Source organism: Ictidomys tridecemlineatus, unplaced genomic scaffold (assembly GCF_052094955.1).
Source record: "Ictidomys tridecemlineatus isolate mIctTri1 unplaced genomic scaffold, mIctTri1.hap1 Scaffold_87, whole genome shotgun sequence".
Classification (NCBI taxonomy): Eukaryota; Metazoa; Chordata; class Mammalia; order Rodentia; family Sciuridae; genus Ictidomys; species Ictidomys tridecemlineatus.
Window position 1 is genome coordinate 723,074 of NW_027526114.1, and position 16,166 is coordinate 739,239.

Here is a 16,166-nt window from a genome sequence, read left to right on the forward strand (position 1 = left end):
GAGGCGCTGCAGGCTTCCCTCAGAGGGTGGTGGGCGGGTGGAGAGGGGCCTGTGTGCGAGGCTGGTCCGCAACAGTGACCCCGAGAGACTGCAGGGGACTACAGAGGTGGCAGGTCGCCGGGGAAGCCTTGGGAAGAGCAGTTGGGGTGTAAACTACCAGGCAGTGCAGGGAAGAGGGGGAACACTGGACATCCTGTTTGTTAAAGTAAATGGATATTTTGGGAAACTGTTTGTGAGCTAAGATTTCTCTTTTCCTGATTCCAGCAGTCGTGTGTGTTCTTTGTAAAACATTTGGGGAAATAGCCTATGCCTTTGGTGGGTTCCTGGATTCCTGGTCCTGGAGGTAGATACCATTGTCATGAGCCAGTTCTGTGATGGTTATCCAGCAGTTGTACCAGGAAGCTAAACCGGGGGCTGCTTTTCCAGCCCTTCCTACAAAAAATTTTATGGTGACCTAATTCCCTATATTAAATCCTTTTCTGTCTAACTTCTTTTTGGATAATTTTTTTTTTTACTTTTGCAGTCATCTTCTAAGTATTAAATATTGTAATCTTTGTATAGTTTCATATCATTTTAACTAAACATGTTATTATATACTAATTATAGATTCACATGCAGTTTTAAAAAAAGAGATCCCATGGAACCTTCCTCAGTTTCCCCAGTGATAATATCTTGCAAAACTTCTGTAGAATATCATAGTCCAGACATTGACTGGAGTTTTAGAACAGAGGCCTGACTCTGGAGAGCCAACAGATCATTTAGAACAAGAGGAAGCTTCAAACTGCAAGGCATCCTGATCTCACAAGAGGGGAAGGTTAATCATGGCAAGGTCTTTTGGGTGGGGGTACCTGGACTGCCTCATTATAGTCACCTCCTCCTAATCACATCTGGTAAAGGGTGAGTGATTAGATTGGGTAATCTAGGGTAACTCAGTATTGTCTCCCCACCTCCAGGCCCTCAACCTTAGTCAGGGCTGTGGAGTCCTTTTTGCCAAATAAGGTAACATTCACTCATTCTGAGGTCTGTGCATGAACTCTTTGAGGGTCACTCTTTATCCAACCACTTTAACCTTTTACTTTTTTAAATATATATCTTTATTTTTACTTATTATTTTATGAGGATCGAACCCAGGACCTCATATGTGTGACGCAAGTGCCCTTTCCACTGAGGTACATCCACATCCCATCAACCTTTTACTTTTGACTATTTTATAGATATAATTATAAATATATATAACAAATATTTATAGTGTCTTGCCATCCTTGTTCAGTTTTAAACACCCTTTATGTAGCAGCATCTCCATTCTTAACCCTGTATCTCTGTTGGCGCACAGTGTAGTCTTGTTTTCATTTTGTCCTTTAGCAGGAGCAGTCCACATCCCAGTTGTACTAGGTTGTGGGGAGGCCAAATAAGGTGCTGGAGACAGCATGGGAGACATGGTTTATCTGGGAAAGTTTCTAACAGATCAGTGATGGTTCCAGGAAGAGTTCTGTGGCAACAGACTGAACAGATAGCATCTGGGTCCCTGAAGGTGCTTCTCCAGGCAGTACCTCTCTTGCTCCTGGTGTTTTGCCTGGTGGCTGTGGCCAAACAAGTGATATGTATCCTTTCCACAGAGCCCTCAGTTCTCTGCCCAGCCCCATTCAGGGAGGAGGCTTACATGTTAGACTGAGGAAGCAGTGACATCAGCATTAGTTTGTGTGTATGACCAGCATACATGCAAGAAAGTAGTTTTTTACAGATAACACTAACTTGCCCTAGTGCCCAGTGTGCATAGAGAAAGCCAGTGTCCTTCAAGATGATATGTATCTGGACTTTCCAGCCTAGGCTTGATCTCATTGGTCCCTTAATTTTGCTAGGTTTTTGTAAACAGAAAGGGAGCATTCAGGATCATGATGTTTTACTGTCCCCCTTTTCTTTAAGGGACAATATAGCAGGAATGGCAGATTTAGATGAGTGCCATTAAGCAAGCATATGAACAGTCCATGTGTTGTTTGTCACATCACTTCCAGGAATACTTATTTCCAGAAAAGGACAGTGGCTTGAGACTGGGTATTATAGAACAAATCCCAGGCTGAGTTTCTCATCGATCAAGAAGATTATATAACAGTGACTGGCTATTTCAGGGCTTTGAATGGTAACCCAAGTCTGCCCAAAAAGAAATTTGGAAATCAACTAATGTTTGTATACATAGAACGTCCCAATAAAAGATAGAGCCAATAAAGTTTGACATTAAGGGAATGTAAGCCATGTTTTTCATTCAAAGCCTTAGAGCTTAGCCCACATATGTGCTGAAATGTCTGCTCTCTGGTTTTGCTCTCTTTTTTATTTCTAGGAGTTCATTTATGCCCTTATCAACTGAAGGGAGTCAACTAGCTAGCCCAGGGATTCCACTGTCAAAATGGCTGCATCCTGGGAGATGAGATGGGCCTTGGTAAGACCTGCCAGGTATGTTACTTTGAAGAAGCACTGTTTACCTACACCGAAACACCTCCTCATAACTCATTACCATATATATATTTGGTACCCCAGATTGAACTCAGGTGCACTTAAAAACTTAATCATACATCCAGCCCTTTTTTGTATTTTATTTGAAGACAATGTCTCACTTAGTTGCTTAGTGCCTCGCTAAATTGCTAAGATTGGCTTTGAACTCATGATCCTCCTGCCTTAGCCTCCGGAGCCAATGGGATTATAGGTATGTGCCACCACACCTGGCTTAATACCATCTTTAAGTGCTGTTATATATGTGTGTGTGTGAGGGTGTATGTGTGTGTGTATGTATATATATATACTAGAATGTGAAATGCTTAACTTTTAAGAGATCACAACCTTTGGATTGATTTTTCTAGTTGTAGGGGTAGTTATTAATTATGTCATTACCTTTATATGAGCATTGACATGTGTCTGTGAGAAAAGTTACTTGAGTTACAAGTGCAGTTAATGGGCCCAGGTTTAGGGCTTTTCTCTGTGTGAAGCATGTATACCTGCCCAAGGACCAAATTAACTGTGCTCCTTAGTAACACTATATGAAGTTAACTGTATTGCTTCTAATATTACTCTCTCTTTCTCAGTGGGGGTGGGTTGGGGTCGGGCTGCTATCCATTTTTCTACAGTGATAGAGAACTATGGAGGAAGTACCCTATGTTTTCCAAAATAAAACTTAGACTCTCTGACCTTAAAAGGGGAGAATGAGATGTGGCCCCCTCGGGCACTGATCTAGTGATTAATGGTGGAGTGTTGAAATTGATGCTTCTGCGAGAATAATAAGCAATACTGCCCTGGGTTGACACATGGCCTTGGATTAATGGAAAATTCAGTCACAACACCTCTTGGGTTAATCACATAAGGATTACTTATCTGAAGGATACAAAAGATATCCTGGTATAATCATGATATATGTCAGAGGCAGCTTGATCAGAAATCAGGAAGATAAAAACTTTTCAATCCCAGGAAAGTTTCACCAGTGGTCACTGGAGAGAATGAGCAAGGGTCTCATCATCCTTTTAGAAGTTCAACTGTCCCCTCCAATGCTCACTATATATATAAACTTTAAGCTGGAGCAGCGGTGCACATAGGCTAGTCTGATCATATGTTGAAGCCTCCTTTACTTAGGCCAGATGTACCTCATCAATCTTGGCATTATTCAGAAACAATGCAACCACTTATATAAGGTCCCCTGAGATTCATCACTTCTCTCTCTTGGGCAAACAAATCTGTTCCTGGTATATTCCTGAACGAGAAATATGAAACTAAAATCAGTTTCCTGGAGGTATCCTCCCTATAATCTCCTTTGTCTCAGTCATTGAAATTGTCCTACTGACTTCACAGAGAGCCAGCAAATTCCACTTGTCCTTTGCCTTTCCACCTCTACTTTAAATTCTCTAAAAATATACCAACTCCAAGTCTGTTTTGGTAAAAGAATGTTTAGAAATTTTGCATCTATATTATGAATGATATTGTTTTATGATATTCCTTTTTTATACTAATTTTGTCTGGTTTTAGTATTTGGGTAAAGCTGGCCTCATAGAATATATTGAAAAGTATTCCTCTTCAATTTTCAGCAAGAGTTTATGTAAATTTGTTCTCATTTCCATTTTAGATGTTTGATAAAATTCACTAGTGACTCTAAATTTATTTGGTAGACACTTCTGATTTGTGGTAATAAAAGACAAACTTTCTCTAAATTGCTTCTTCAGGGAGCACTCAACAGAATGGTTTTAATCCAGTTAAGCCGCTTATTAGAGGGATGCTCTGGGCACAATTTGGGCTGGGATAGTTAAATGAGAAAATCATTTCCTTTATAAGATTAATATGATTGTGTAAAAAAAAATGAACTGCCACTCTGTCATCACAGCACTCTAACCACAGCCATAAGCAACAAGGTATGTTTTACATCATTGAAGTTACAGTGCACGCCTAGCCTATATGGTTTCTATTCATTAATGTAACATTGGCACTGTAGTTTTGCATTTTATTATATTCACAATCATTCAACTGGCATCGAGAATTTATAATTTGCTTAAACGTCCTATTGATGAGGAATCATGAGTTCTCCCTTTTTGGGGTTACTTAAATTAATTTTGATGTGAACACCTTTGAGCCTATAGTTTTCTCAGGATTTTGAATTTGATCCTTAGGGCATATTTTTTCCTCAGAAATAGCACAGTATTTGGGGATGCAAGCTCTACACGTGTTTTTGTTTGTTGAGAGCAACTTTAGAGACATAAGTGTACTCAAACATGTCCTGAAGTATGCACATTTGGCTTTGCAAAGTTTCATTTCATACTCCTACTTCTTGTGATAATGATTTATTGTCTGTTTTCTGCATTTGAATATGTGTTGTAGATATATGCATGTATAACTATGGCATATGGATCTCGCTATACAGTATGATTATAATGCACCCATTATGAAAGACCAAAGGTTGTATCTGTTTTGTTCACATATAACTTGAGCTTAGAACTTGAGCCAGTAGAAGGCACCCTCTAAATGGTTATAGAAGGAGGGAGAAAGTTGGGGAAGAAGGAAAGCACTCTCATCAGAGCAGCCGAGCCAAGGGCCAAGGCTGTGATGTGCGGGTACTGTTTGCTGTCAGGTCTTAGCACTTCTGGCTTAATAGTTTCAAAGTACTCCTGCTGTTTTCCAACAGGTGTATTGGTTTCATTGATTTTTATTCTTTCCTGATGTTTTTCCCTTTGGTTCAGTTACATAAATATTGAGCCTCATTGCTCGTTAACTCTTGAAGTAATTGAACACCATCAATTTCCTTAGCAAAGACACTGAGCTTACCTGATGTCGTTCTAAGAACGTACTAGATTCCTAATATGTGGAAGATTGTATGGAATTTCTTTATAAAGCAAGTCATGTATAACAGTTTGTGTTCTCTGCCTATGGTTGTGGGAACTTTATGGTTGTGTCTCCTGGAAAGGTGATCAAAACTGCCTGCTTTGTTTCAGACGATTGCTCTCCTCATTTACTTGACGGGAAGGTTAAATGATGAAGGACCATTTCTGATTCTTAGCCATCTGTCTGTTTTGGACAACTGGAAAGAAGAAATGGAAAGGTACAGAGTAGATGTAGCTGAACTTGTATTGTTTATGTTAAGATATTTTTCTAGATGATGGATAAAAGATCATAAAGCAAAATCTTGTCATATTCAATGATTTTATTCCAGAAAGGTTGAACTGAAACAGTGTAGGCAAGACACAAGATCTGATAGGGGAGGATCCAGTGGGTGTTACTGTTACCCTTCTACAATTTAAAGGCTAGTACTTATTTTCAGTAAATTTTGCTGATGTAAAGGAGAAACTGTCCTACTCACAGTAACATAGGAAGTAACTAAAGTGAGAAACATCATTGCATTTTTAGTTAGCACAAGACCCTCTTAGACCTGATCCTTCTCCCTGATTAACACAGACCTTATCCTGGGGTTTAACCATTATTCTAGGTACAGTTCTGTGACCAGCACCTAATGAATGGCGTCTGCACACTGCAGTCCATCCATGACATGCACACACCATGTCATGGCTGTGGCATTTGTGTTCATCTGATTCTTTCCTTGGATTTAGATTTGCTCCAGGTCTTTCTTGTGTAACATATGCAGGGGACAAGGAGGAAAGAGCCCATCTTCAGCAAGACCTAAAACAGAAGTCACGTTTTCATGTGCTGCTGACTACTGATGAAGTATTCATTCGTTTCTCCTAACCTGGGTCCTTAGAAATTGTAGAACCCACTGAATTATATTGACTTTTTTTTTGAAAGCACACATTTTTCTAGGAAACATCCACCTTCATCACATTGTCAAAGAGGGACTGTGACCAAACGAAGTGCAGGATCACTGTGCTTCAAGGTAGCTAGACATATTTCCCTCTCTACTGGTGGATTAAGTGGAAAGCTTCCCAGAAAGTGGCACTTTAGCCCTCTTTGTTGATGAACAGGAGGAGTCAGGTAGCAGGGCAGAGGGTTTCATGTACAGAGGCATCATGTCTGATAACCGGGGGATAGGAATGCAGTATGCCTAGTTTCAGTCTTGTTTTAAATCCTTATCTAAGTAAGTCCTCCCCCCAGCTCTTCTTGGCTACTTAATATCCAACTTGCCTTGTTTTGAAGTCTCTACTTAACCATAACTTCTATCTGTTTGTGTGATAGTGCTACTTAGAAATTGTGCTTAGTTTTTAACTTAGTAAACAAGTTAAAGGCTTAGATCCTGTGGTTTAAGAGAGTTAACAAGAAATAATCAGAATTTATCAATACCAGTCTTTATTTTTTTAATTCTAACTTTTTTTATTTTGGTACCAAGGAATGAACCTAAGGGTACTTAACCACTGAGCCAATCCTCAGCCCTTTTTGTTTTTGAAGACAAAGTCTCAGTAAGTTGCTAAGGCTGGCTTTGAGCCTGCCACCTTTCTGCCTGAGTCTACAGAAGCTGCTGGGATTCAGGTGTGGGCCACCATGCCCAGCAATACCAGTCTTTTTAATGTGTCTTCCTTAATTTTTCAGATTTGCTTGAAAGATGCACCGTTTCTAAAATCGTGAGTATACTGTACCTTGTCAGAAACTGTGCTGAATGTGTGGAAGTCTTGTCTTTTCTTACATTTTTTTGATACTTGGCCTCTTTCCTGATATGTCTGGTCTGTCTTTGGGTCCTGTGGATGTACAGGCAGGCATGGTGGGAATTCTGTGATCTAACCTTTACTCATTAGCTCTGTGTTATTGGGATGGTTTCTTAATTTCCATCAACTTCAGTGTACTCATCTGTAAACTGGGGGTAGTTACCTTTTTTACTTTGGATGACTGTTGTGACAACTGAGATTAAATCTACATGGTTGATGTTTAGCAGATTACTAGAGATTTTTATTACTAGCAGATTTTTATCATTTTTTGGTTTTATTTTGGTACTGGGGATTGAACCCAGGAGTACTCTACCACTGAGCAACATCTCCAGTCCTTTTTATTTATTAATTTTTTAAATTTTGAGACAGGGTCTTTCTGAGTTGCCAAGGAAGGCCTTGAATTTGTAATCCTCATGCGTCAGCTCCCAGAGTCTCCAGGATTACAGGTGGACCACTGCATCCAGCCTGGAAACTGGATTCTTTACACTGTAACTTGCACAGACACTTTCTCAGGACTGCTGCTTGAGATTTCACTGTAGTATAGGAGCCTTTTCCTGGCAATTACCAAGCAGCAGTCAGTGCTGTAGAACTGACTATTTGGAAAAGAAGCTTGAAGTATACTTGTAATTTGTCCATTTAACTATGTCTTGGTACTGGGGATTGAACTCAGGGGCATTTACCACTGAGCTGCATGCCCAGTCCTTTTCATTGTTTATTTTGAGATAGTCTCACTAAGTCATTGGGATGGGACTCAAATTTGCAATCCTCCAGCTTCCCAAGTAGTTGTCATTGTAGGTGTGCCCCATTGTACCCTGTGTGCATCTTTCATACTCAGAAGGTTTTGTTCTCAAAGGGCCTTATCAATATTTTAAATATTTTTTTCTCATCTAGATTGTTGTGAATGAGTTTCTGTTTTACTCTTACTTTGATGACTGGGCCCAAGATTTTATGATTCCCTCCGGTATTTTGTTTTACTTAATTTACATTTAAATGAGCATATAATGTGTTCCCTCTTTTTCTTTCTTTTTACTTTATTTCATTTTATGTTGTGTCACGTTATTTCATGTCATTTCATTTTATGGTTCTGGGCATTGAGCTGAGAGCCTCCCAACTGCTCTTCCACTCAGTCCTTCCCCCAGCTCTTCTTGGCTACTTAATATCCAACTTGTCTTGTTTTGAAGTCTCTCCATGGAAAGGGAGAGTTACTGGTAATAACCAGGAAAGTAAATTATAGAGCTGCCCCATGGTCTGTACAATAGAGGGATGAGGAGTACAAAGATATCCATGAAACATGGTACTATCTGGCAGGTCTCAGAAGGTAATAAGATTGGGACATAAATGTTCTTGGGTACTTTATGTAAATTGTCCCATTTTGGTTTCATGAAAATCCTAGTAGGCAGAGATTATTATTCATTTTACAAATGAGGAAATTAAGAGATTAAGAATCCAAGTAAGGCAGAGCAGACATTCAAACCCAGCACTTGGTGCTTTGAGCCTCTTTTTTTAATGTTTATTTTTTAGTTGTAGTTGGACACAATACCTTTATTTTATTTATTTAGTTTTATGTAGTGCTGAGGATCAAAACGAGGGCCTCGCACATGCTAGGCAAGTGCTCTACTGATGAGCCACAGCCCCAGGCCCTGGACCGTGTTTTTAAGAGAGTGTCTCTAAGTAGGTAGAAGCATTGAAATGTCACCTTATTCAGTAGAAACACATTTTTACATTTCAGTCTGTTCTGAATGCATTTCTGGGTGGATTTAAGAGCCTTAGTAATAAAGAGACATTTATAATATTGACTCATATCAAGAATCCCAACAACATAGTTGTTTCTTTTAGTATGTTTGTTAATGTTATATTTCTCCATTGCTATATTTTACATTCTGAAAATAGGCAATGTGATAAAATCTGCACTCAAGAGGTTTATGAAGGCCATTTAAAGTTGTATGTTATCACCATGAAATATTGAAATCTTTTGGACAACAGACAGTAGACTTATAAAATCTTGGATCGAGAAGATCAGGAGTTCCCTTGTTGGACTCTCCATTCTTGTGTTGGAATTCCCTCTACTTTCATTTCTGGGAAACAATCTTTAATTTCCTTTGATGAGTGATTCAATCCACTTTCACTCATTGAACCAAAATCCACTTCACTTAGCCTTTTGCGTTAAATAAGCATTTTTAGATGTTTGTGTATACACATATCTGTGTCTAGTCCTTCCAAAGGAATAAGACCTAGTCTGTTTTGAGTGGAACTATACTGTGGACGCTCACCACCTATGTCATAACTACTATCCAACCTCATGGGGACCCTGTCTCCTTATAATCCTAAATATATCCCCTGCTTATTCTGCCCAGTACTCTCCTTGGACTTCCTGCCCTCTCTTTGGATCCCCAGTTCAGTCTTCTCCTACTCCACTCTCATTAGCTGAGTGTCTGTCTCTGGCTCTCTTCCTCTCAATTTTCTCAATTTTTCTTCCTCTGAGGAGGAAGGCTTCCTTTTTTTGTTGTTGTTTTTCTGCAAATATTTATTGAATCATGGTCCAGATGAGGCCATAGGGATAGAGAAGATTAAGACATTGACCTTGACTTTCAGGGGTGTGTAGTCTTGTAGCAGATGCAGACTAACAGAAACAAAGGCAAAAGTGTGGCATGTGCTCACCAGTAGGTAGAGTGCCAGTGTATTTATTAACCTGCCCACCGCCTATACTGTGAGCCTCTGTGATCAGATTTCCCACATTTAATTCCTTCCCTCCAAAATTCCTCTTACAGTGCTTGTGGGACACAAGAACTGTGTAAACATATTTATTAAATGGTTTAAATAAGAGGGAAAAATGGGAGATGCTTAAAAAAGAGTTGAGTAAAAGTGAGGAAGAAGATGATATTATTAACAGCTAGTACTTATTGAGATTTACTGCTATAGTTTGGATCCTATATATCTCGCAAAGGCTCATATGTTAAAGTCTTGGTCCCCAGCATGAAACTGGTGAGAGTGTGTGGAACCTTTGAAAGGTGAGCCCTCATGGGATGTCTTCTGGTCATTCATTTAGGGTGTGTCCTTGTAATGGGTAGCAGGGATCCAGCCTCTTCTTTGCTCTCTCTGTCCCAGCCTTGAGATAGCTGGCTTGCTCTGCCATGCCCTTCTGCCATGGTGTGCTTAACAGCAAGGGGTCCAGCTGATGGTGGACTGACCCTCCAAAATTGTGAGCCAGAGTAAAACTTTTCACTTTATAAACTCATTATCTCAGCTACTTGTCACAGTAGCAGAAAGCTGACCAACACATTCATTATGGGTTAATTATCTTTCTTTGTATTAGTTTTTTTATTTATGTATGAATACATATCACATATATAGAGCACGTTGTTTTCATATCTCTGGTTTTATACACAGTATATTCACTCCATTCATGTCTTCATACATGTACTTAGGATAATAGTGTCCATCACATTCTATCATCACTTCTAAACCCATGCCCCCTCCCTTCCCCTCCCACCCCTCTGCAATATCTAGAGTTTGTCTGTTCCTCCAATGCTCTCCCTCCCTACCCCACTAAGAATCAGCCTCCTTATATCAAAGAAAACATTCAGCATTTGGATTTTTGGGATTAGTTAACTTCACTTAGCATTATTCTCCAACTTCATCCATTTACCTGCAAATGCCATGATTTTATTCTCTTTTATTGCTGAGTAATATTTCATTGTGTATGTTTGCCACGGTTTTCAATCCATTCATCTACTGAAGGGCATCTAGGTTGGCTCCACAGTTTAGCTATTGTGAATTGTGCTGCTATAAACTTTGATGTGGCTGTGTTCCTGTAGTATGCTGTTTTTAAGTCCTTTGAGTATAGACCGAGGCGTGGGATAGCTGGGTCAGATGGTAGTTCCATTCCCAGCTTCCAAGGAATCTCCATACTGCTTTCCATATTGGCTACACCAATTGCAGTCCCACCAGCAGTGTATTTTCTCCCACATCCTCGCCAATACTTATTGTTGTTTGTGTCCATAATAGCTGCCATTCTGATTGGAGTGAGATGAAATCTTAGAGTACTTTTGATTTTTATGTCTCTAATTGCTAGCGTTGATGAACATTTTTTTTCATATATTTGTTGACTAATTGTATATCATCTTCTGAGAAGTGTCTGTTCAGGTCCTTGGCCCATTTATTGATTGGGTGGGTTGGTTGGTTGGTTGGTTATTTATTTATTTATTTATTTATTTATTTATTTATTTATTTATTTATCTATTTATCTATCTATCTATCTATCTATCTATCTATCTATCTATTTATTTATTTATTTATTTTAGTGTTTAGCTTTTTGAGTTCTTTATATACCCTAAAGATGAGTGCTCTGTCTGATATATGAGGGGTAAAGATTTGCTCCCAAGATGTACACTCTCACAAATTGTTTCTTTTGCTGAGAAGAAACTTTTTAGTTTGAATCTGTCCCATTTATTGATTCTTGATTTTAATTCTGGCACCAAAGGAGTCTTATTAAGGAAGTTGGGGGATAATCCCACATGATGGAGATCAGGGCCTACTTTTTCTTCTATTAGATGCAGGGTCTCTGGTTTTATTCCCAGGTCCTTGATCCATTTTGACTCGAGTTTTGTGCATGGCGAGAGATAGGGGTTTAATTTCATTTTGCACGTGGATTTTCAGTTTTACCAGCACCATTTGTTGAAGAGTTTATCTTTTCTCCAGTGTGTGTTTTTGGTACCTTTGTCTAATATAAGATAATTGCAATTTTTTGGGTTAGTCTCTGTGCCCTCTATTCTGTACCATTGGTCTACCAGTCTGTTTTGGTGCCAATACCATGCTGTTTTTGTTACTATTGCTCTGTAGTATGGTTTAAGGTCTGGTATAGTGATGCCCCCCTGCTTCACTCTTCCTGCTAAGGATTGCTTTAGCTATTCTGGGTCTCTTATCTTAGCAGATGAATTTCATGATTGCTTTTTCAGTTTTTATGAGGAATGCCATTGAGATTTTGATTGGAATTGCATTAAATCTGTAAACTGCTTTTGGTGGTATGGTCATTTTGATAAAAGATTAATTCTGCCTAACCTAGAGCGAGGTAGATCTTTCCATCTTCTAAGGCCTTCTTTGATTTCTTTCTTTAGGGTTCTATAATTTTCTTTATACAGATCTTTTACCTCTTTCCTTAAGTGGATTCCCAAGATTTTTGTGTGTGTTCTGGGGTTTTTGTTTTGTTTTTGGTTTTGTTTTTGTTTTATTTTTATTGTTGTTGTTTTGAGGTTATTGTGAACGAGATAGTTTTTCTCATTTCTTTCCAGAGGCTTTGACACTGATATACAGAAATGATTTTGACTTATGATGTTGATTTTATATCCTGCTACATTTCATTTATTTACTAGTTCTAGAAGTTATCTGGTGGAACTTTTAGGGTCTTCTAGGTGTAGAATCGTATCATCATCAAATAATGCCAATTTGAGTTCTTTTCCTATATGTATCCCTTTGATTTCTTTCGTCTAATTGTTGTGGCCAGTGTTTCATGTACTGTGTTAAGTAGAAGTGGTAAAAGAGGGCATCCCTGTCTTGTTCCAGTTTTTAGAGGGAATGCCTTCAATTTTTCTTCATTTAGAATGATGTTGGCCTGGGGCTTAGCGTAGAGAGCCTTTATGATGTTGAGATATGTTCCTGTTATCTTTAGTTTTTCTAGTGTTTTGAACATGAAGGAGTGCTGTATTTTGTCATATGCTTTTTCTGCATCTATTGAGATGATTACATGATTCTTAACTTTAATTCTATTGATGTGATGACTTACATTTATTGATTTCTGTTGAACCAACCTTGCATCCCTGGGATGAATCCCACTTGATCATGGTGCACAATCTTTTTGATGTTTTTCTATTCCATTTGCCAGAACTTTATGAGAATTTTTGTATCTTGTTCATTAGAGATACTGGTCTGAAGTTTTCTTTTTTTGATATGTCTTTGCCTGGTTTTGGAATCAGGGTGATATTGGCCTCATAAAATGAGTTTGGAAGTGCTCCCTCTTTTTCTATTTCCTGAAATTAATTAAGAGTATTGGTATTAGTTCTTCTTTAAAGGTCTTGTAGAACTCGGCTGTGTATCCATCCAGTCCTTGGCTTTTCTTGGTTGGTAGACTTCTGATAGTATCTTCTATTCCGTCATTTGAATTGTTTTTTTAAGAGAGAAAGAAAGAAAGAAAGAGAATTTTAATATTTATTTTTTAGTTCTCGACGGACACAACATCTTTGTATGTGGTGCTGAGGATCGAACCCAGGCCTCATGCAAGCCAGGCAAGCGTGCTACCACTTGAGCCACATCCCCAGCCCATCGTCATTTGAAATTTATCTGTTTAAATTGTGTATTTCATCCTGATTGAATTTAGGCAAATCATATGACTCTAGAAATTTGTCAATGCCTTTGAGGTTTTCTATTTTATTGGAGTACAAGTTTTCAACATCATTTCTGATTATCTTCCTGTTTGTCTGTAGTGTCTGTCGTGGTATTGGAAGGAAGGCTTCCTTTTTATAGGCCAGCCTTTACACAGACGTTTGTTTTAATTTTTCAGGTATTGTCCTTCCTTACCCACTTTTTGTTTGACACACTTAGTTTTACAAGTGCAAAAATAATGCAGTGGGATTCCATAATGTTTACCAATAAGATTAAAAACTTAAAAGTCTTATAACGCCCACTTTATTATCTTTTGCATGATTTTCACATTTTTAAAAGGATATTCAATATTTATACCTTTTTCATTATTGTATTTTGCAGCTACCATTTATCATTTTATCACCTATTATTAGATAGTTTATTTTCATTTTTTTGCTATTTTAAGTTAATGCATCTAGAATATCATCCAATCTTTTTCCATATTTTGGATTTTTTTAAACAGCTTTCCACCAGTAGCATCTGTTAAAAATATGATTCTAGTACTGAAACTTCTTGAGAAATTGCTCTCGTGACATACCATACTATAAACTTGCTGTGGCAGCAGCCCCCAGTGACCTCCACGTTAACAAGTCCAGTGGCTGCATCATCCTGGACATCTCCGTGATCCTGTTCACCACTCTCCCATTTTAAAGTCCTACTCCTTTAGCTGCTGTGACATCACTGTCTCCTGATTTTTCTTATGGGTTTGAATCTCTGCTATGCTCTTATGATCTTTACCTAGTTATCTAGCCTTTCAGAGTTTTAGTGTCCTTGTTGGCACGATTATGGTTACTTGTCTTATTCCTTGGATTAAATTGCACACAAAGCCACAAGCACAATGTCTGTTACAGAGTACAATATGATAAATGTATCCTTCCATTTCTGTCTCTGGCTCCTTACTTTCTGCATAGAGCTCTCTCATATGAGGGGAAAACAAAGCACATGGTTACCTTTCCAGATAGGAAGGTCATGATGCCAGGTATGCTTCTATCAGAGTGGGCTGTTAGTTTTTCTAACAAGTCATAATTGTATAGTAAGATGTGGTTGTGAAATATATTTGAGCTACACGAAGCTGAAAGTTTGGATTTTCTCTCACAGCTTCTCCTAGAGTGTTCTTGTTGTGGATGAAGCCCACAGATTGAAAAGCCAAAGCTCTCTGCTGCATAAGACACTCTCAGAGGTAAACTCAAAGGATAGTCTTAGTTTTTACACACCCTCCTTCCTTTTTTAATAGACTTTATTTTTTAGAGCAAGTTAGGATTACAACAAAATTGAATAGAAGGTAGAGAGTTCCCATATATCCCCTGCCCCTTTACAAGCCTAGCTTCCCCCATCTCAGCCTCTCCCTGAAGAGAGATGTTAAAACTAATGAAACTACATTGGCACCGCAGTGTCACCAGAGTCCGTAATGCTGGATTCACTCGCTGTTGCATGTCCTGTGAGTTTGAACAAACAGGTGATGGCATGTTTCCACCCTATAGTATCATGCAGAGCAGTTTCCTGGCTCAGAAATCCTATACCCATCTGTTCACCGTTCCTTCTCCCCTCTAACTCCCCTTTAAAACCACTTAGTTTAGTCTATACAGAGCCAACTAAATTGAAACTTTATTATTATTATTCTAATTTGTAATATATGATAGCAGAATGCATTACAATTCACATTACCCATATAGAGCACAATTGTTTATATCTCTGGTTGTACACAAGTAGAGTCACACCATTCGTGTCTTCATACATGTACTTCGGATAATAATGTCCATCTCATAGATTAAAACTTCTGTATTAAGACTTCTGTAGAGCTAAATAAACCTATTTTGGAGGGCAATGACAAAAGTAGTATTTAATATGGCTAATTACTATTCCTTTCTCTTTTATATAGAAGATAACATTTACTAAAATCTAGTTATCAAATGAGTCAGACCCTACCCCAATAAAATGCATTATATTTTTGGAGATGTTTCAACTCTCTTTTGAGTGCTTTTAATTTTTCTCTCTCTCTTTTTTTTTTTTTACAAATAAAGATCTTATACTCCTGTCTGCAGTTGTAGACTTATGCCTCCCCCAATTTACCTATTTAGAAACTTACCTTTCATGTGGAGTCATGAAGAGACCAATTTCTTACAGCATATTGCCTTCAGTCTCTCGTCTGTTGTATTTTTAGTATGATACACTTGATTGCATTCCCTTCTCTTGATCTCTTGTATCATTCAGCAAAGTAGATGAGAAAGATCATTGTGGCCTGGAGCTGCCCTTGTTTCTGAGAAGCCAATGAAATGTGAAGTACCTTGTTGACTTGAAAATTTGCTCATTCATGAGACCACACTTGTTAATTTCTGAGATAATCAAAATTTGGTCCTCATCCTATAATAAATCACTTAAATTTAGAGGTCATTTAGAAGAAAATCTTAGACCTGGATTATGTATTTTAATATTTATTGGCCTAAAAGTTGCAGTGTTTAGAGTTTTTACTGAAGATATCATCATTTTTATTAGTTTCAAATATTGTTATTTCCTGCCTGGTAGGGCATCCTCTATCTCTGCTGTCCTCTTTGCCTTTTTTTAGGGACCCTTGATTACATGTCCTTCCCAAGAGTTTGTACTCTATATTTAAAATAATACACATGCATAGGATGTGAC

The 16,166-nt window shown here is 38.3% G+C and overlaps 1 pseudogene; it reads left to right on the forward strand.

The window, feature by feature from the left end:
* The first annotated feature begins 6,949 nt into the window (after window positions 1–6,949).
* LOC144374762 (transport and Golgi organization protein 1 homolog) overlaps window positions 6,950–16,166 on the forward strand; it is a 100,358-nt pseudogene continuing 91,141 nt past the window's right edge.